At 38.3% G+C, this 22,467-nt stretch overlaps 1 protein-coding gene and 1 long non-coding RNA gene across 9 annotated transcripts in view; one reads left to right on the forward strand and one right to left on the reverse strand.

Annotated features, from left to right (window-relative positions):
• The window catches only part of LOC117202151 (uncharacterized), a 268,363-nt gene extending 255,083 nt beyond the window's left edge, over positions 1–13,280 (forward strand). For all 3 annotated transcript variants that reach the window (XR_004484344.2, XR_007478771.1, XR_007478772.1), the window contains one exon: positions 5,118–13,280. This is a non-coding gene — a long non-coding RNA (uncharacterized LOC117202151). The remainder of the gene's footprint in view (positions 1–5,117) is intronic.
• GRM5 (glutamate metabotropic receptor 5) overlaps positions 1–22,467 on the reverse strand; it is a 555,933-nt gene that overhangs the window by 259,177 nt on the left and 274,289 nt on the right. The window lies entirely within an intron of this gene.

A 22,467-nucleotide genomic window follows, 5' to 3' on the forward strand; every position in this document is an offset into this window, starting at 1 on the left:
AAAAAGAAGTAAAGTTGTCACTGTTTGCAGATGACATGATACTATATATAGAGAATCCTAAAGTTGCTACCAGAAAACTGCTAGAGCTAATCAGTGAATTTGATAAAGTGGCAGGATACAAAATTAATGCACAGAAATCTCTGGCATTCCTATACACTAATGATGAAAAATCTGAAAGTGAAATTAAGAAAACACTCCATTTACCACTGCAACAAGAAGAATAAAATATCTAGGAATAGACCTACCTAAGGAGACAAAAGACCTGTATGCAGAAAATTATAAGACACTGATGAAAGAAATTAAAGATGATACAAATAGATGGAGAGATATACCATGTAATTGGATTGGAAGAATCAACATTGTGAAAATGACTCTACTACCCAAGCAACCTACAGATTCAATGCAATCCCTATCCACTACCACTGGCATTTTTCACAAAACTAGAACAAAAAATTTCACAATTTGTATGGAGACACAAAAGACCCCAAATAGCCAAAGCAATGTTGAGAAAGAAAAACGGAGCTGGAGGAATCAGGCTCCCTTACTTCAGACTATACTACAAAGCTACAGTAATCAAGACAGTATGGTACTGGCACAAAAACAGAAATATAGATCAATGGAACAGGATAGAAAGCCCAGAGATAAACCCACACACCTATGGTCACCTTATGTTTGATAAAGGAGGCAAGAATATACAGTGGAGAAAAGACAGCCTCTTCAATAAGTAGTGCTGGGAAAACTGGACAGCTACATGTAAAAGAATGAAATTAGAACACTCCCTAACACCATACACAAAAATAAACTCAAAATGGATTAAAAACCTATATGTAAGGCCAGACACCATCAAACTCTTAGAGGAAAACATAGGCAGAACACTCTATGACATAAATCACAGCAGGATACTTTTTTTTTTTTTTTTGTGGTACGTGGGCCTCTCACTGTTGTGGCCTCTCCCGTTGCAGAGCACAGGCTCTGGATGCGCAGGCTCAGTGGCCATGGCTCACGGGCCCAGCTGCTCCACGGCACGTGGGATCTTCCCGGACCGGGGCACGAACCCGTGTCCCCTGCATCAGCAGGTGGACTCTCAACCACTGCGCCACCAGGGAAGCCCCAGCAGGATACTTTTTGACCCACCTCCTAGCGAAATGGAAATAAAAACAAAAATTAACAAATTGGACCTAATGAACCTTAAAAGCTTTTGCACAGCAAAGGAAACCATAAACAAGATGAAAAGATAACCCTCAGAATGGGAGAAAATATTTGCAAATGAAGCAACTGACAGAGGCTTAATCTCCAAAATTTGCAAGCAACTCATACAGCTCAATATCAAAAAAGCAAACAACCCAATCCAAAAATGGGCAGAAGACCTAAGTAGACATTTCTCCAAAGAAGATATACAGACTGCCAACAAACACATGAAAGAATGCTCAACATCATTAATCGTTAGAGAAATGCAAATCAAAACTACAATGAGATATCATCTCACACCGGTCAGATTGGCCATCATCAAAAAATCTACAAACAATAAATGCTGGAGAGGGTGTGGAGAAAAGGGAACCCTCTTGCACTGTTGGTGGGAATGTAAATTGATACAGCCACCACGGAGAACAGTATGGAGGTTCCTTAAAAAACTAAAAATAGAACTACCATATGACCCAGCAATCCCACTACTGGGCATATACCCTTAGAAAACCATAACTCAAAAAGAGTCATGTACCACAATGTTCACTGCAGCCCTATTTACAATAGCCAGGACATGGAAGCAACCTAAATGTCCATTGACAGATGAAGGGATAAAGAAGATGTGGCACATATATACAATGGAATATTACTCAGCCATGAAAAGGAACGAAACTGAGTTATTTGTAGTGAGGTGGATGGACCTAGAGACTCTCATACAGAGTGAAGTAAGTCAGAAATACAAATACCGTCTGCTAACAGATATATATGGAATCTAAAAAAAAAAAAAAGGTCATGAAAAACATAGGGGCGAGACAGGAATAAAGATGCAGACCTACTAGAGAATGGACTTGAGGATATGGGGAGGGGGAAGGGTAAGCTTGGACAAAGTGAGAGAGTGGCATGGACATATATACACTACCAAACGTAAAATAGATAGCTAGTGGGACGCAGCCGCATAGCACAGGGAGATCAGCTTGGTGCTTTGTGACCACCTAGAGTGGTGGGATAGGGAGGGTGGGATGGAGGGAGATGCAAGAGGGAAGAGATATGAGGACATATGTGTATGTATAACTGATTCACTTTGTTATAAAGCAGAAACTAACACACCATTTAAAGCAATTATACTCCATTAAAGATGTTAAAAGAAAAAAAAAAGAAAGAAAACTCTCCTTGGCTCTGCTTCTAATGAGACTGCCACCCATTACACCATACTTTTATATAAACTCCATATCTGCCCTTGCGTGGGCTATGACATCAGATCCAAGGTTTTCTGGGAAGAGGTTGAGGAAACATCTCACCCTCCCCAAAGGACTCTGATAGGTAAGTAAATGTGCAAAGCTCTGAGGAAAACCCCAACAGAGAATAATCACCCAAGCTGTCACTGTTTGGCACAGAATTTGGGCACATAATCTGGGTACACATTAGAGGTCATGATTAAAAAAACAGGAGTTTTTTAGAGGCACATAGGATTCTGGGGGATAACGGAGAGTAGTGGGCAGATGATAATTTGATAACCTGAGTTTGTTAGATCTTTACCCCACCTTCATTTTCAGACATCTGGGATCTGCACACTTTACCTCCTATGCCAAACAGTTTGCCTCTCCACTGCTGGATACACTCAGGTTGATTGGAAATGACAAAGCCTGGGCCTTTCCCAAAATGACCCTCAATGGTGACCTCTTCGAGGACATTGTCTCTTTCATTTTGGGGGCTCCCCCAGTCTGAGCAGGCTTGCAGGATTTACTGACAGTGAAAGGCATATGACTGTAAAGCCTTAGTGTAGGCTTTGGGCCATTTTGCCAGGATGCAAATTATCAGTAAACCAAACAGCCTGTCTGGAAGAGATGTAAGGCATGTAAAATCACATTGCATCATATCAGAAATGTAACAACAATTTTCCACAGTTAATCACTAACCACAAATTGCAGACTGTAGCCCCCAAAGCAGCAGATACTTCTAATTTGTTCTAGATGACTGACCACACATACTGATTTGACTATACATGCTGGAAGGAACTGCAGTTAATTGTCAATGGTAATGAAGCTTATATTGACTAGTTAGGCAGAAATGAAGAGCAAAATTCAAAGCTGTTTCAAGAAAAGATTGAAATGATACTGGAAGCTGGTGAACTACGGAGCTATTTGCAGGTCTGTCAAATGAACATTAGTATGAGAAACGTGCTAGTAAAATTCTCTTCTATATCATAATTACAAAAGGAGAATAATCGTGCACCCTCTATTTACTAAGGTCTGAATTTATAAATCTAGGACCATAGTTAGATAAATAAATTTGCACCGCAGCCTAGTAGAAAGTGCAATGAAAGCAATTTGATTTACATTAAATATTCCCAACTGAATAATACTAATGAAAGGCTAGAGGGAAAAAAAAAGGCAGGACAAGAAAAAATGATACTGAGACTTAATAGCAATGCATTACAAACAGACAGAGAGACATTAACAGCCAGACATTCTGTGCAGCAAACCATTATTTATGACAAGGTCACCTTTGCTGTAAGTAGATACGCAGCAACCATTGAGTTATAGGCTGGTGGAGACCTTAAAAGTTACAAAATCCATCCCCTTCATTTTACAGCTTCTTCAACTGAAGCCCAGAAATAGGGAATGGAAGAGGAGGGAAGAAACTAACAGTTATTAAGTACCTATCGTGGAAAAATACACATTGCTATGCTTTTCCCAGACCCCACTCATTCAATCCCCATATAAGCCTTGAAAGGCAGGTGTCACTGTCCCAGGACACGAGAGAAAACTAAGGCTTCAGAAAAGTGGCAGAGCTCATCCTGTCACTCCACGCTGTCCTGCAGGAATGGAATCATGGCTGGTCCATTTGATGAACCAGTGCCAGTGCTAAGCCTGGACTCCAGTCTCAGGAATTGGTTTATTCTTGACCCAGAAATCAACCCATAACAATTCTATCAGAGACACTTTCTAAAATCTCAAAAGTAATATGCAAGCATTTGATGACCGTTGGGTTTTAAGACAGGGTAAGTTCAAAATATCCCAGAATAGTCATATATCTACATGCCAATTTAGAACTAAGCAAGTCCACTAGAGTACACTGATTAATAATCCTGTTCCCCACTGACTGAACACCAACTATATGCTTGGCTCTATAATAATAGCAATTTATTTTTATTAATACCTGATAGTATAACCATTATCAGCCTTGCAGATAAAAACATCAATGCATTGCAGAGTGGTTAAGTGACTTTCACAAGGTTACATGCTCAAGAAGTGGCAAAGCCAGATTTAATACCCAGGTCTATAGGCTCCAAAGGCCCTGTTTTTGCTTCTCTACTGCTCAGATCTCTTGACATTCCCTAAATCTCCACTGAATTCCCACAACATTCTCAGTCTGAATAATTCATGTGGACCTTGACCTTGTTATATATCCTGTTATATAAACCTTTCCAATGATTTTTCCTCTGTGCCAGCCCTGTGTTCCCAAGAAGATGGCAAACTTGGATACCTCTTTATATTCTCCTCAACATCAAGGATGGTACTGCACATACTGCTGACACAGCCCATATCAGTAGTGATACTGGTGGCAAAGGGCTGCTATAGGCAAGCTCTGGGCAAAGGGTTCCCAGCATCCACCCTCAACCCTGGCTTTTTTTTTTAGTTTCTTCACATGCTCAGAACCTCCTGAGGCCTTCAAGAGGGAAGCACACTTACAAGGTCTAGAGGAAGTGGTTCATGGATAAACCATAAGGGTCTGATAATATCCAGTTGACCTGGGACCCAACTTTGTCTATAAACATCCCAACCTTTGTAGGATAGATGGAAACAGGAGCCAACTGACTTCAACTGACTAGATCTCCTAAATGATTCTGTTTAAAAAGTTTTGTAACCTTTATTTATCTCATTTCCTCATCTCTCTCATACCACATTTCTCTCAACTGATTTTCTCCTTTGCAGGTACTGCACAACCCAGAATCCAGTCTAGAGGAAGAGCCAGTGACAGTGAGCCTTGGTCCCTGGGGAAGGCAACAGAAATTAAGAAAACTCTTCAAAATAGAGAAGCAGCAGATAGATCTTCCTCCGCTAATGAGACCAAAATGGAAAACTATAAGTAGACAAGTACTTAATGACACCAATCAGTGGTCCAAGGGCAAGGAGTAATAAAATTTAGGTACAGATTTAAATTCAGAATAAAATCAAATTCATTTTGAGAAGCTTGAAGGGAAACTTCCTTGAATTAAGTGATCTGAAATTTTAAGTTCTCCTTATTTTGGTTTCCCACTGGGATTAGAAGCAGACTATTAGGAGGAAATAATATCTTTCAAAAATGTTCCTTTTCCTCTTTTTAGTCTTGCATATAAAAATCTGTATAATTTGATCTTAAAAATATTCAAATATCATAAAAGTAATTGTATTTTTCTTGCCTTGATCAAAAATGGGTATTCTTAGCTACAAAGTTTGCTATGCTTAATGGGTTTTAATATATGTTAAATAAGACTTCATTTCAAGTTACCTTGCTGAATTGAAATCTGTCGAACAGACACCTACTGTTTGAGATAAAATTACCCAACTCCATCACCAATAAGCATAAAATCTTGAAATGAAACCACTTTTCTTTTTAACCTTTTACTTATAGAAAGTTTCAGACATACACAAAGAGAGACAGGATCATATAATGAATCCCCATTTATCCATCACCGGCTTCATTACTCTTCAAAATGTTACCAGTCATCTTGTCTCACCTAAACTCTCTCTCTCTCTTGCTCTAGTATTTTAAAGCAAATCCTTTACATCAAGGCACTTTACCTGCAATACATTATTATTTATTTCTAATAGATATTTAAAAAGATATATTTTATAATATCATAATCACACCTAGTAAAGTATTAAGAATCATTTATTAATATTATGTAATACTTATTTGATACTCAAAAGTTGGTAAAACCAGTTTTCATTGTGAAGTGTAGTCAGGATGTCTCTGGTATGGTAAGATGAGGAATTATCACTAATGTGGCCAGGGTTATCCAGACAGGGACACTTCACTGAGAAGCTTCTTTGATTACTTATGTCTGGGATAGAATACAGCTTCCTGACTTTGTTTCCTGGATGACCTATGATCACCCACCTTGCTTTATTCTCTGTTTTCGGAATTAATGTTCCAAAGTTCTAAGTAACTATTGTGATTTGACTTTCTGTTTTTGACATACACTCCTGTATGAACACTTGTTCTAGATTGCTTCCTTGGTTCTAGCATTTCAGTTAACCTTTGATCTTCATTTTCTATGGAGACAAAATAATCAAATGGTAAGTCTCTGGCATTAGTTTAGGTTAAACAAGTTTTGGTTTCTCCATTTACTACCTATGTGACTTTGGACAACTTTTCTAGCCTCTCTGTATCTCAGTTCCTTCATTTGTAAAATGAATATAATAAGACTACTTATCTCAAAGAGTTGTTTGAGAATTAGAAGAAATGACCCTTTGCTGAGAGACTTGTATACAGTAAGCACTCAATAAATGTTGACCATTATGGCCCCCCTTGCTTCCAGCCTTTGCAGTGAGCTTCCTAATCCTCAGATTCCCTCCACTCCTCTTTGTCCTCTTTAGCATGTCCCAACAAACACCTCAACTCAGGTGTTATTTCCTCTAATTCTTAAAAACTCTTTGAGATAAGTAGTCTTATTATATGCACTTTACAATAAGTTTCCAGAACTCCTGATCTCTTGTTATATGGCTACAATAACCATTTTCTGTACATTCACACATCAAAGCTAATTGTAAGCAGAGAAAATATATAGCATGTAAGCATTTGAGAATGAAGGAGAATTACAGTTGCTGTTGCCAATATAAAAATTTTAAAGTGATAATGAAGTCAGGAAATCTAGCCAGGAAAATGCAAACTTTGTTAATCACACACTTTAGAACTTATATTTTCCCTGGAATTTTTAGGTAGAGAGATTATCCAATTGAAGCAAAAAATTTTTAAATGTTATACATTTTTTGAAATTTAGAGATTAAAGTGATGGTACATACTAAATGTACCATCAGTGTAACACTGTGATTCTATAAGCAAGATACCCTCTTTAATATTTTTAATGAGAAAATCCCATCTGTATTCACGTTCTGTTTCTCATTGAAACCATAGGCCCCTAAACTGGCAACCCATTTCTTGATAATGAAAAGTTAAGACATCAAAACTCTTTCCAAGTGCTTCCCTGGTGGCGCAGTGGTTGAGAGTCTGCCTGCCGATGCAGGGGACACAGGTTCGTGCCCCGGTCTGGGAGGATCCCACATGCCGCAGAGCGGCTGGGCCCGTGAGCCATGGCCGCTGAGGCTGCACGTCCGGAGCCTGTGCTCCTCAACGGGAGAGGCCACAACAGTGAGAGGCCCGCGTACCACACACACACACAAAAAAAAAAAACAAACAAAAAAAACCCCAACTCTTTCCAAGAGTGTAGATACATGCTAGAGTACAGTGTCAAATGTTTCGCACACATATGTTGAAGAAGAAGTCTTAGGGAAATAAAAGAATATTTTGAAAATGAAATATCAAAATTTGTAGGAGGTAGTAAAAGCAGACCTTAGAGTGAAATTAGTAGCATTGAATGCACATACTAGAAAGGAAGAAGTATCTAAAATCAATAGCCTAAACTTTTACCTTCAAAACCAAAGAAAGAAGAGAATTTAAATCTAAAGAAAGCAGAAGAAAAGAGGTAATAAAATTTTAGCACACCTCAATGAAATTGAAAGCAAGACTCAATAGAGAAAATAAATGAAACTAAAAGCTGGTTCTTAGAAAAGACTATTAAACATTATAAACATGTATTCAAGCTAACCAATAAAAAATAGAGAAGACACAACTTGCTAATATCAGAAATGAAACAGGATGATAACTGCTGATACCCTCAATATTAAAAGATAATAAAGGAGTATTATGAACACCTCTATGCCCACAAATCTTATAACTTAGGTGAACTGGACGAATTACTTGAAAGATACAAACTACCAAAATTCACAGAAGCTTATGCAAGGAAAAGTATTTCTGAATGGGTTTTTGACTACTAAGGAAATGGAATCAATAATTAATAACCTTCCCCTGGAAAAGAAGTTACCCAGCCAGATGATTTTCATGTATGCAAGGCTGGTTCAACATTTGAAAATCAAGTGCTACAATCCATCACATCAACAGGCTAAGGAAGAAAAACCATATCATCATATCAGTTGATGCAGAAAAAACACACATATAGTTGTTTTAAAGTATAATTGTTATGTCTTCCTGATTAATTGACCCTTTTATTATTACATGGTAACCTTCACTGTCTCTTGTGACAGCTTCTCACTTAAATTCTATTATATCTGACATAAGTGTAGCCAATCCTGCTCACTTTTGGTTACCATTTACGTGGAATATTTTTTTCTGTCCCTTCAGTTTTAGCCTCTGTATGCAAGATATTTGTGGGTATCAAAAATTTGATACTAAATTTTGTATGGAAAAGCAAAAGACCCAGAAGAGCCAACACAATAGTGAAGAATAAGAAAAAAGTTGGAGGACAGACATTACCCATCTTCAAGACTTCTTATAAAGCTACAGTAATAAAAACAGCATAGTATTGGTGAAAGAATAGACACACAGATAAATGAAGTAAAACAGAGAACCCGAAATAGACCCACACAAATAGAGACAACTTACTATGAAAAAGAACAAAGGAAATTCAATGGAGAGAAGATTATCTTTTCAATAAATGGTGCTGCAACAACTGGACACCCATTTAAAAAACGAACGTAGACACAGACCTTAACACTTTTCACAAAAATTAACTCACAATGGATCATAAACATAAATGTAAAATGCAAAAATATAAAACTTTTAGAAGATAGTATAGGAGAAAATCTAGGTGATCTTGGGCTTTGCACTGAGTTTTTAGTTACAACGCCAAAAAAACATAATCCATGGACAAAAAAAGATAAATTCAACTTCATTAAATTTAAAACTCTGCTCTCTGAACAACACTCTTAAGAGCACGAAGAAACAAACCACATACTGGGAGAAAATATTTGAAAGACATACCTGATAAAGAATTTGTATCCAAGATATACAAAGAACTCTTAAAACTCAACAATAAGAAAATAAACAATCCAAATTAAAAACTGGACAAAAGACCTGAACAGACACTTCACCAAAGAAGGTACACAGATGGCAAATAAATATATGAAAAGATATTCAACGTCATTTGTCAGCAGGGAATTGTAAATTATAACAAGATACCCCTACATACCTATTAGAATGGTTAAAATTAAAAACAAAAAACAAAAAAAAACCTGACAGTACCAACTGCTTGTGAGGATACAGAGCAACAGAAATTCTTATTCATTTCTGATGGGAATGTAAAATAGTAAACTTTGGAAGACTGGCAGTTTCTTACAAAGCTACCGTATGATCCAATTGTATTCCTAGGTTTATTCCCAATTGAGTTGGGAACTTAATTCACATAAAAACCAGCAGCTAAATGTTTACAGCAACTTTATTCATAATTGCCCCAAATAGGAAGTGACTGTGATATTCTGCAATAGGAGAATGAATACACTGTGGTACATCCATACAATGGAGTATTATTCAGTGATAAACAGATATAAGCTATCAAGCCATGAAAAGACATGGAAAAACATTAAGTGACTTGCCAATGAACAGAGCAGTCTTAAATGCTAAATACTAAGTTATTTCAACTATATTACATTACGGAAAAGGCAAAACCATAGAGACACCCAAAAGTAAAGTGGTTGCTAAGGGTTTGGGAAGGGAGGAGGAATGAATATATAAAACACAAGGGATTATCAGGGCAGTGAAACTGTTTTGTATGATCCTATATTGCAGTGGTCCCCAGCCTTTTTGGCGCCAAAGACCGGTTTCGTGGAAGACAATTTTTCCACGGGCGGCGGGGGGATGGTTCAGGCGGTAATGTGAGCGATCGGGAGTGGCAGATGAAGCTTCGCTCACTCGCCTGCTGCTCACCTCCGGCTGTGCAACCTGGTTCCTAAACAGGGTGCGGAATGATACAGTCCGCGGCCCAGGGCTTGGGGACCCCTGCTATATTGGTAGATATATGCCTTTACGCCTTTGTCAAAAATCTATAGAAATTGATAAAACAAAAGTGAATCTTAATGCAAACAATTTAATAAAAAGCCATTTAGGATTTTGGGGATACCAGGAAAGAATGCAGACTGTAACAAGAGTATCTAACTTTATTAAAAGCATATGAAACAACCTCACTGAAGGAGGTACTGGCCCAAGTATATTTGGAAATAAATGGAGCCTATAAGGCAAAAGGAATTGCACGGAAATACTGTGCTGAAGTCAGTGAAGCTGTTGACTGTGGGAATATGACTTAAGTATGATGATACTGATATATAAGTATTCCTCAATTGAAGAATTAAGTAAATGGATAGCAGATGATGGAAGCCTGGTTTCTCACTGTTGGGGTGGGATTTTACAGATCAGCAAGGTGAAGAGGCTATAATGATCCATATGTAATAGATTAGAACTGGAGACATCAATAAGAACTCATGTTTAATTTAATAGGCATACAGATAATTACATATAGAACTGTCTATAGATATGTATATACACAGCGTAGTATACACACATACATTTCTTTGCTTTCATGGCCGAAACAGCCTAGTAGTAATGAGCACACCTAGCATCCAGATCTTGATTTCTGTTACCATTCTCCAACACAAGTAACAAGGGCTGCTTGGAGACATGGCTGATTCTAGGTGCAGAAAATATTTAAAGATGAGCTTGGAGCATACTGTAGTACCATGATGAAGTAAGGAAGTGCTCACAGACACACACACACACATACAAATTGATGGGGGAATATCGAAGGGGCACAAGAGCCAACTGAAAGGGCTCCCAATGGACAAAGCAGGACAATTTGAGCAACAAAAAAGTATTATTAGATTATAATGTAAAGTATAAAATAAATAGCCACAAGTTCACACTGATACAGTGTAAATAAATAGTTGATTAAATTAATAAATGAGAGAGAATCAACAAATCTCCTCTATGGAAGAATTCCAAATGAATTATGTAAGTATTCCACCATAAAGGAGGGGGAGCAAAACTCTATAATCTTAAAGTGAGAGTATGTGTAGTGACTTTCTTCCAAAGAGTAAAGTGTGGAAGTGGGAGGGGAGAGGAACTTTACAAGTGGGGAAACCTGATAAACGCTCCTTCAGCCAGGTCATCAAGATCAACATCAACAGTCATAAATCGAATCATGCTGACAGTTTGCATCCTTGATATGATGCGATTAAAATGGTACTTTGCCTCTATGCTCTCCCTTCCAAAAATCTATAACCCCAGTTAACCATGAGAAAAATATCAATCAAATCTCAATTTGGGAATATTTTACAAAAGACCTGACCAGTACTCATTAAAATTCTCAAAGTCATAGAAAACAAGGAAAGTATGAGAAACCATCACAGCCATGAGGAGCCTAAGAAGACATGATGATTAAATGCAATGTGGTATCTTGGACTGGATTTGAGCACAGGAAAAGGACATTAGGTAAAAACTAAGGAAATCTTAATATATGGACTTTACTTAATAATGATGTATCAACATTTTAATTAAACAAATGTACCATATTTCTTTACAATTAGTGTATTAAAGATGTTAATGGGGGAATTGTTTATGTGTGTGTTTCAGAGGTAATAGGGAACCATTTGCTCAATTTTTCTATAAATCTAAAACTTCTAAAAAATAGTCTATTCATAAAGAAATCTATTGAAAAAAACTCCTTGCTTTTAACCTAATAGATGAAAATTCCAAATAGTTTCTGTTTTAACAAGGAAATCAGAAATTGTGTTGGCTTGGTTATACATTTGTTTTATTACTTTATGATTGATAGTGTGTGTCACTAAAACCGAACAGAATTTTATCACATGAAAGGAGTAACAAGAATATGCTTCCAGCAAAGAATGTATTCTTGACAGAAATTGATAAGGGTTACAATTCTGGGGCATCTAATGATTTAAATCATTTACAACACATGTATTAGTAGAATTTGGTGGAGGGTTAATTTAAATATAATTATTTTAGAATCTATTCAGTTCTAAAAAGAATAACAGAGGGACATTTGTCACTTAGCCTCAGAATGGATTCCTGGACAGATATGACCATATTGCCACTCAGCAGTTGCTAAGCAAGTTAAATGTCCTTTTCTCATTTTTAACTCAGTTAAATCAGAATTTCATCCCTCACTCCATTGTAAACCCATGTGCTCATGAAAAATAACATTCAATAAGAAAAGAAAAACAAATGGCTACATATGTAGTTAATACTGTAGGATGAGAGATTTTTAGAGATCATCTAGCCCTGAGCTGTTCAGTATTGGAGCCACTAGCCATTTGATGTGACTGGTGGTCTGAATTAAGATGTGCTGAAGGTGTAAGACACACTTATGATTTTGAAGACTTAGTACCAAAAAAGAGAAAGAAAAATAGTTCAATAATTTTTATATTAGTTACATGTTGAAATGGTAATATTTTAATATATTAAATTAAATATAATATTAAAATTTTCACCTGCTCCTTTCACTTTTATAATGTTGCCATTAGAAAATTTAAAATTATACGTGTGGCTCTGTTGGACAGCTTGTTTGTTTTTTTGTATCACTGTGGCCGCAGAATTTATATGATCAATTCCAGGTTCTGTTCTTAGTTAATCTGTGTAACAAAGATGTTTCTCTGTTAAAATGGGGAGAGGAGTTGTTTCAAAGATGTTTCTCTGTTAAAATGGGGAGAGGAGTTGTTTCAAATTATGTGTCATTTAGGATAGTTTCAGTTAGGTTTCGTGGAGTTTAAATATATTTTATGTAACACATTCACTGCTCCCTACGGAGGCAGGATCTTGCCTGCTTCTCTTCTGGGTTAAATAAAAGAAGCTACCATTTATTGAGTGCTTACTCTATCTAGACCAGGGCTGCGTTTTGTATAATAAATAACTTGCAGAATTTATGGAGTTTAATTCTCACCAAAATCCTTGATGGGTGAAGAATCTGATACTCAGAGAGCCACTGAAGTAACCATATTAGTGAGAAAATGGTGGACAGGGTATTTAAACAGTCTCAAGTTGTGTTCTATCCACTGTTCTCAACTACCTCCCGGATACATGCAGAAGCGTCTAGCTAAGCTGCTGGAGCTGTAAATAGGAGCCCTAAAAGGATAATTTAGCCTTTCACAGCTATTTGGGAGCAGCAGACAAGTTGAGATCCCTTCAATTCTTCATCTGGCTGAATCTAGCCAGGGTGGCATTTGCTCTGAAGAAAACAAGCGTACCACGTTTTGTTCTCCGGTGTCTTAAATTTATCGGGTTGTTCTGGGGATAAAGGATCACACTGCCACGGAGGCTAAGGAAACAGGAGAACACTGTTTTGAGTTTGGATTGGTGTTCAACTTTCCTGCTATTTAGAAAACCCCCAATTATCTGAAGGTTTCAATAACAGCATTTTGTTCTATGCTCTTTCAGGAGAAAGAGGAAATGACATCAGAGCTTTCTAATTTCAGAATTAAAGAAATTAATATCCTCACACACCCACATTCTTGCCTGCCTAGACATACAGCTCTGGAAGGGGTTCTTCACCCTTGAAACTGCTCTTCCTCCTAACTTCTATATTGCAACTAAAAGCTTTCCTTATTTGGGTTCTTAGTCACCAGAAAGCAAAAGCCACAGCTCATCTGCCACAGCTCATCAACAGCCACAGCTTCACCTCAACCCTCTTCGCCACACAGGTCAACACTGCCCATGAACACCAACTCCATGATGTCTCTTGCATCCTGTCCCTCTTGAGCATGAGGACCACCCTAGTCATGGCCCTCATCACCTCTTCCTGGACTAGTGCAACTGGTGCTTCTCCCTCTGGCTCTCCCTGTTCTAGCCACTCTGGGTTTTTCATCCCTAGAAAATGAGATGCTACTCCCTATGCCTGGAATGTTCTCCCTATACCTCCTTTCTCTAGCAAAGTCTAACCCATTCTCCAAGTTTCAATTCTTCTGCAGAATCCTTTCCTGCAGAAATAAGGGAGATTAGGAAAGTCCTCTTTGAATTGGCTCTTATGGTATCCTGTGTGTTTTCCCTGTAGCACTTATAATGATAACAATTAATTGTGCAGTGATATTTTAGTACTTGCCTTCCCTGCTGGAACATTCTTAAATATCATGCCAGGCTGTTTCTCCACCATACTGTGCTGCTTTTTCTAATCAAGTGTTTCCTCTATTACTTCCATCTTTGAAAATTTCCAAAATACTAGTAAAAGTATAAGTGGTTGGTTTTTTTTTTTTTATTTTTTTAACTCCCACTACAGATGGTTGTGAGCATGGTTTAGACTAGTTATGGTTTTAGACTCCTTTTCTTAGCCTGTCTAGATAGGGTTAACCAAGCTACTTTCCAGTCATATAATACTGGGAAAGTGTCTTAACTTCTTTGTGGATCAGTTTGCTCATCTGGAAAATGGGGACAATAATACCACTGAATCTATTTTAGAGTGAAGAGAGTGAATTCAGGTAATATATTTGAGGGTACATACATAATGTCCATGAATGTTATCAAATATTAGTTTGAATTTTCGGACTATCTATATATTTAGGAGATATATAAATATATCTCAGGTGAGTTCTTAGAAACAGAGAAAATATGACAACCTCTCAAAAATAAACTACCATTACCAATGGAAGCAGATCTCAAGAGTGAGACACATTTGCATCGTTCTTTGAGCTATTCACACACCTCCTTTCTGTAGTCATTAAAACATGGAGATTTTTTTTCACTAGGAAATCTTAAAACTTCTTGAAAATCACTTTAGGCTGATCCTAGTCTTTTGAGAAGCTGTACATATGGCATTTAGAGCTGGAAAAACAAATTAATGGGACAGTAGAGAAGCAATCAAGCTATTGTGTTCTGTATTTTCTTTTGATGTAACCTTTCGTTGCAAGGCTTATTTTGAAGAGTATGTGGGGCATAGGGGTAGCTAAGAAAGAAGGCATGAAGGGGAAGAGAAGATTCAACATTTTTAAGATCTGTCTCTCTGATTATCAGCACTCTTTACATCTGACTCCGAAAACTGAAAACACTACGTAAACAGAGATGGACTTCACGAGATATATATGAGTCCTTATTGTATAGGCACGCGTCTTTCATTTGTTCACGGATATATGCAGAACTCAAACCGCTCTATCCACACTTTTGCACACATACAATGTTGTATATACAGTTAAGTGAAGCAAAGGTGTACAGCCCTTTGCTTGGAATTTCCAAGCAGGTTGGATTTTCCTGGCCGTGATTCCAGTCATTGTAACTTCGTTTGATTCTCACAGATGGTCCCCTGGTTGCTTCCAACCAGGCCCATTTGTCAGGCAAATAGTGAGCTTGTTCTGCTGCCCAGTGACTTTCAGAAGGGTCCTTGGATTCCTGCTAAGTGTGAACATAGAAAGGAACCTTCAAGGTGCTGACCATACAACAACCCAGGCATGGCATTCTGGCCTCACAGGGGAACTAGCATCCTGGGTCTAATCACCTCTGAGCTCAGTGACACCTGTTGAAACTGACAGGCCAACAGAGCTGAGATCCCATGCTGTGCAGAGGAATCAGGGACACTTCTAGCTGCCAGCAACGTGGCTGCAAGACAGCAGGAGCCTGAGAATCTCACTGACACGGTACTGGATTTACACGCATCATTTCCAAGGCTTCTTCATATGCTATCCCTCTTGGATAAAAATTTTGCGTTTATGCACTGACAGAATATTGTGATTCACCAAATTATAATTTGTATTTATTTAGGTTTTTACAGATTTTTTTCCTTGTATCACATGATAATTATGAAAATATGTTAGGTCTAATTTTTTTAAAAACTAAGAAAAAATTGAATTTTTAATAAGAAAACATCAATTATACTTGTAGTAGTAGTAGTAGCAGTAATAGCAATGGCTAACTTTTACTAAGTACATATTTTTTGCCAGACACTACCCTGTAATTTTACATGTATTGGCTCATTTAAGATTGTCCTTATTGTAAATGAGGCTATAGCTCTGTATGCTCTGGGTACTGGAAAATGTTAGGTTTCACCGTGTTATGGGGGAAAAATTGTCTTTATTACCGTGATGCCCAAATAGTTAAAATGTTGATTCAAATGGTTCAAGACTGATCAACTGTGGTTCCAACAGGTTTCCGAGGAAACATCAGTAGTGATAATGGCAGCACACACTCATGGACCACTCATTAAGTATGCCAGGCAGAGTGTTGAGCCCTTTACAGACATTGTTGGCTTTTATCTTTGCAACAAATTCATTAGTTAAAAATTAATATTGTTTCCATTTTTTTTTTTTTTTTTTTTTGGTGGTACGCGGGCCTCTCACTGTTGTGGCCTCTCCCGTTGCGGAGCACAGGCTCTGGACGCACAGGCTCAGCAGCCATGGGTCACGGACCCAGCTGCTCCACGGCATGTGGGATCTTCCCGGACCGGGGCACGAACCCGTGTCCCCTGCATCGGCAGACGGATTCTCAACCACTGCGCCACCAGGGAAACCCTATTGTTTCCATTTTACAGATGACAACTGAGGTTTGAAGATTAAGCCATTTGCCTGGGATCACCATGCTAGACTGTGGTAGAGCCAGGACTGAAACTAAAATCTTCCTGACTCCAAAGGCTGGACTCTAAATCCAGCCGAGTCACGCCCAAATTAACTATTTTCTAAACATTGTGTTTGTTTCCACACTTTCCAAAATAGAGTGAAGGCATCTTTACATATAGTTAGAGATGCGGATGCTGTCTCTTAGATTTAGTGAAGTTTAACCATCCTTTTACAGTAATTTGGAGCTATCTTCAAATTAAACGCAATGTGATAGACTTAGTTCAAGTGATTTGCTCATTAGAATCATCCCTGAGTCTTTAGGATCCTGTAAACAATCCAGTATTAAATATTGGGTCATTTCCTCATTGTGCATATACATTCTGACTGAGCTTCCATTACATAATAGTTTGTCACCCCAGATGTTGTCTGTTTGTCAATACAAGTTGACTATTTAAAATTCTGCAGGCTCTAGAACACTGCAATAGGAAGGAAAAGAAAAGAATGCAGGTAGGCAGGTGTGTCTGAGCAGAAATCAGAGTAAAAGCAAAGACAAAGGAAGCAACGAAGCAGAGGCAGTAGTTTGAGCAGTGTGTGTATCCCAGAGTCAGGTCTACTACACAATAACCGTGACTTTGCGGAAGCCTGACTTCTGATACTAATGCTTTTTTCTTTTCCTCTCTCTGGGTAAGGAGGACAACTCTACCCATATTCATCTTGAATGCTAGAACATCCTTATGACTGAGGCAGCAGCTGACATATTATGACAGAATCGAAGGAGCATTTCTAGTCCTTTTCATTTGCACTTAGAAAATACCTTAACTTTCATTCTCTTACCTCTAAAATGTATAAAACACCCATTTTACAGGGTTTGGGGAGGATTAGATGGGTTAGTGCTTGCAAAGCACCTTACACGCTGGCACATAGGAAACACTAGTGATTACTTTTACATTCCATCTTTTGATCCCATAAATCTGCTAGCAGTGAATCCTTCTACACACAAAAGAAAAAATAATTCCCCATAATCAGTGAAGTGCTGTGCCAGCCTCATGCCAGTTTACAGGAACCCACTTTGATGCACATTTCTTCCCAAGTTCTCATAATGTTATAAACCAAGCTCCCTCCATGTCACCTCCCCATTCCCTATTTTTCTCCCAGAGATCCATTTGCTACACATGCACCAGTACAACACACAATTTACCGTCCATATTCTTCTGTCTAGGAAATCTTACAGCAGCAGGCAGGGTGGAAAGCAACTACTGGAAAGCAAATAAGCAGATATCCTGTTTGGGTCCACAGCAATCTCATGCCCTTCTTAGGTGTCAAAGATAAGGCAGTGTCACCTAATCATATACCAATCCATTAGACACGATTCCCGGCCACTTAGTATAAAAATCTCCTTGTTCCAGCTCATACAGCTCAATATCCAAAAAACAAACCACCAGTCCAAAACTGGGTGTAAGACCTAAATAGACATTTCCCCAAAGAAGATATACAGATTGCCAACAAACACATGAAAGGATGCTCAACATCACTAATCATTAGACAAATGCAAATCAAAACCACAATGAGGGATCACCTCACACCAGTCAGAATGGCCATCATCAGAAAATCTACAAACAATAAATGCTGGAGAGGGTGTGGTGAAAAGGGAACTCTCCTGCACTGTTGGTGGGAATGTAAATTGATACAGCCACCATGGAGAACAGTAGGGAGGTTCCTTAAAAAACTAAAAATAGAACTACCATATGACCCAGCAATCCCACTACTGGGCATATACCCTGAGAAAACCATAACTCAAAAAGAGTCATGTACCACAATGTTCATTGCAGCACTATTTACAATAGCCAGGACATGGAAGCAAACTAAGTGTCCATCAACAGACGAATGGATAAAGAAGATGCTGCACATACATACAATGGAATATTACTCAGCCATAAAAAGGAATGAAACTGGGTCGTTTGTAGATATGTGGATGGACATAAAGACTGCCATACAGGGCTTCCCTGGTGGCGCAGTGGTTGAGAGTTCGCCTGCCGATGCAGGGGACATGGGTTCGTGCCCCGGTCCGGGAAGATCCCACATGCCCTGGAGCGGCTGGGCCTGTGAGCCATGGCCGCTGAGCCTGTGCGTCCGGAGCCTGTGCTCCGCAATGGGAGAGGCCACAGCAGTGAGAGGCCCGCGTACCACAAAAAAAAAAAAAAAAAAAAAAAGACTGTCATACAGAGTGAAGTAAGTGAGAAAGAGAAAAACAAATACCGTATGCTAACACATATATATGGAATCTAAAAAAAAAAAAGTTCTGATGAACCTAGGGGCAGGACAGGAATAAAGACACAGACGTAGAGAATGGACTTGAGAGGACATGGGGTGGGGGAGGGGGAAGCTGGGACGAGGTGAGAGAGTGGCATGGACATATATACACTACCAAATATAAAATAGATAGGTAGTGGGAAGCAGCCACATAGCACAGGGACATCAGCTCGATGATTTTTTTCTACCTATAGGGGTGGGATAGGGAGGGTGGGAGGGAGGCTCAAGACGGAGGGGTTATGGCGATATATGTATACATATAGCTGATTCAGTTTGTTATACAGCAGAAACTAACACAACATCATAAAACAATTATACTCCAATAAAGATGTAAAAAAAAAAAGGACAAAAAAAAATCTGCTTGTTCACAACCACCCATGGGAGCACACTTCTCCTCTCCATTCTTGTGCCCAGTGGAGGAGTACTTGATCATCACTCTCTTTCCACTGAGCCCACTCTTACTTAGTTGCCAGATTTTGTGCTGAGTGCTTTGAGTGCAAATCACGTTTAATTATGACAGTAATTTTGTGTGGTAGATATTGCCCTCCACTAAATACAGAGGAGGAAAATGAAGTTCAGAGAGACTAAGTGAATAACCCAATAACACAGAAGTTGACTGGCTAGCACACAGGTTGTTAGACTCCAGAGCCTGTACTTTTTATCACTATATTATATCCTCTCCCATTCTGCTGAATCAAAACTGTGTTGACATGGGCAGATGTTACTCACCTTACGAGTGAAGATAACAGAGGCATTAGGAAATGAAAGTTAAAAAAAAAATGATTCAGTAAATGCAGAATGCATTTCTCCTTTCAGAATTATCCAAAATACAAGGCAAGTCCATAAACCCGATTAGCAGATAAAGGTCATATGCTGCAAATATTTAACTGTTACCTCCATCATATAATCCCTTCTGGCATTTTTATCTTGAAATATTTTTACAGCTCCCTCTATGACATATAATTAACAAGACCCAACCGAAGCTAACGTGTTGAAACCATTCTCAAGAGATCTTCAGATGTAAAATTCTATATTCAATTTATCACACTATGGTAACTAATGCACTAAAAAAGCAGAACATTTTGATTACTAGCATTAGACAGAGCTCTTAAAAGATTCCAAATATATTCTGCAGAGGATTGTCAGTGGAGGTAGTGTGTATGGGATTATCTTTCTATCTCAACTGAAATGATTCCATGGTAAGCATTTGGTTACTTAGTAACATTAAAATTGCAATTATGTTCCCTTATAATTAACGACCTTCAAATAAATAGTTCTGTGAACAAATTACATACTTCACCAGAATTTTACTCTTTCTGTATTGGTAGTTATTTCACTCAGTTTCTAAATGTAGAGAGCATGATCTCCAAATGCTTTTCTACATTCTGAAGAAGAAAGGTTAGCTTATGCTAAAGCTCAATGTGGAGATGAATAGAGCAAAAGGAAATGGACTAAAAATTTTTTAAGAAATGAATTGAGAAGGATGGAATGAAGATTTGTGCTGTCATATTCCTTGTGACTTCAAAACATCTACATGTTAAGAAAAACCACTGGGCACTTAAGGCGGCTGAGCAATCGTATCTAAGAATATCGTGTGTGTAGTTATGTTATTAAAAACACATTTTGGTAAATGATATATAATCCTTATACACAATATTATGCAGTCAAAGCATCCGGTTGCTTGACCCAATTAGTCACTTTTACTAAAGATATTTGCAAATAATAAATGTCTAGGAAAGGCTTGCTATAACTGATGAAATGAAGCCTCAAATTTTTATTGATAATTTTAGCGTTAAAGAAATCAGCAAGAAAAGAGTAAAGTAAGTCCCCTATATATATGAACGAGTTCCATTCCAAGAGTGCATTTGTAGGTCCAATTTGTTCGTAAGTCCAACGAAGCAAGGCTAGGTACCCAACTAACACAATCAGCTATATAGTACTGTACTGTAATAGGTTTATAATACTTTTCACATTAATAATACATAAAAAACAAACAAACACACAAAAAATAAAGAAAACATTTTTAATCTTACGGTACAGTACTTTGAAAAGTAAAGTACTACCAGATACATCACCACTCTTTTTAAGCTTGCTTCTGGACATCTGGGCTTGAAATAAAGATACTGTACTACTGTACTCTATGCAGTACTGTAAAGTACACAAAAGCACAACCACTTGTAGAGGATGCACACACGTGACAATGTACGCCAGACACATGAACTAACTTACGTGATTGGACATGTGAACGCATGTTCGCATCTTTGAAAGTTCACAACTTGAAGGTTCGTATGCAGGGGACTTACTGTATCTATATTTTGTCTTTTTTGACATGGCTAGCAACAGTGATAGCGGCTGCGAACCATTTGGCTGCAGGCAGGGTGAAAAGTAACTACTGGAAAGAAAACAGGCTAATCCTGTGCTTTTATTGTCAGCGCTCTCATGCTTGCCTCAGGTTCAAAGATAATGCAGTATCATCTAATCATATATTGAAACATCAGATGAGATGCCCAATCAATTACTTTGAAATCCTGCTAATTCAGAAGCACCAATAGGAAGCACACATTTTCTAACCTCCACTCTTATGCCTATTTGTCTGTGAGACATCAAGTGTTTGCCATGCACTGCGCCAGGTTTTGAATATGCAGACAGGAATGTAACTTGGTCCCTGGCACCAAGAAGCTCATGGCCTAAGAGAGAAACAGATTATAAACATGTGGCATAATGAAATGGAAGTATGCATAAGATACAGTGGCAACATGAGGAGGCAACACTTGGGATGCGTTTTGAATGATGGGTAGGAGTTTGATAGGTAAATGAAAGTCATCTCAGCTATCATTTCCTCCAAGAATTCTTTGCTGACTCTGCCCTCCCTGCACCACCCAGAATGAATCAGAGGTGATACCTTTGAGCTCACAGAATGCTTAATGTATTGCACTGCCATGATTTGGTATAATTAGGTACCACCACAAAATTCTCTAAGGGCTTCCCATGTTATTAAAAGTAAAAGCCAAAGTGGTCATAATTCTTTCATTATTCAGTCCACTCCCTTTGGGTTTCTGTACTTTTCTCTTTCAACTCTTCTGATCATTCATGCCGTGTCAGCCACCCTGGGCTTCTCACTGCTCCTGAAATAATATGGACCATCTCTACTTCTGGGCCTTTGTTCTTGTGCCCTCCGCCTGGACAGCTCTTCCCACAGATACCAGCATAGCTCCCTCCCACCCATCCATCAAGTCTTCTGAAATATCACCCTCTCAGTAAAGTCATTCCTAACTGCCTTATTAAAAATACCACCTTCACATGCACTTTCCAACTGTTCTTTTCCTGTTTCATTTTACTTACATTACATACTTTACTTTTTTGTATTTATCAT

This window comes from Orcinus orca, chromosome 8 (genome assembly GCF_937001465.1).
Source record: "Orcinus orca chromosome 8, mOrcOrc1.1, whole genome shotgun sequence".
In the NCBI taxonomy this organism is placed as follows: domain Eukaryota; kingdom Metazoa; phylum Chordata; class Mammalia; order Artiodactyla; family Delphinidae; genus Orcinus; species Orcinus orca.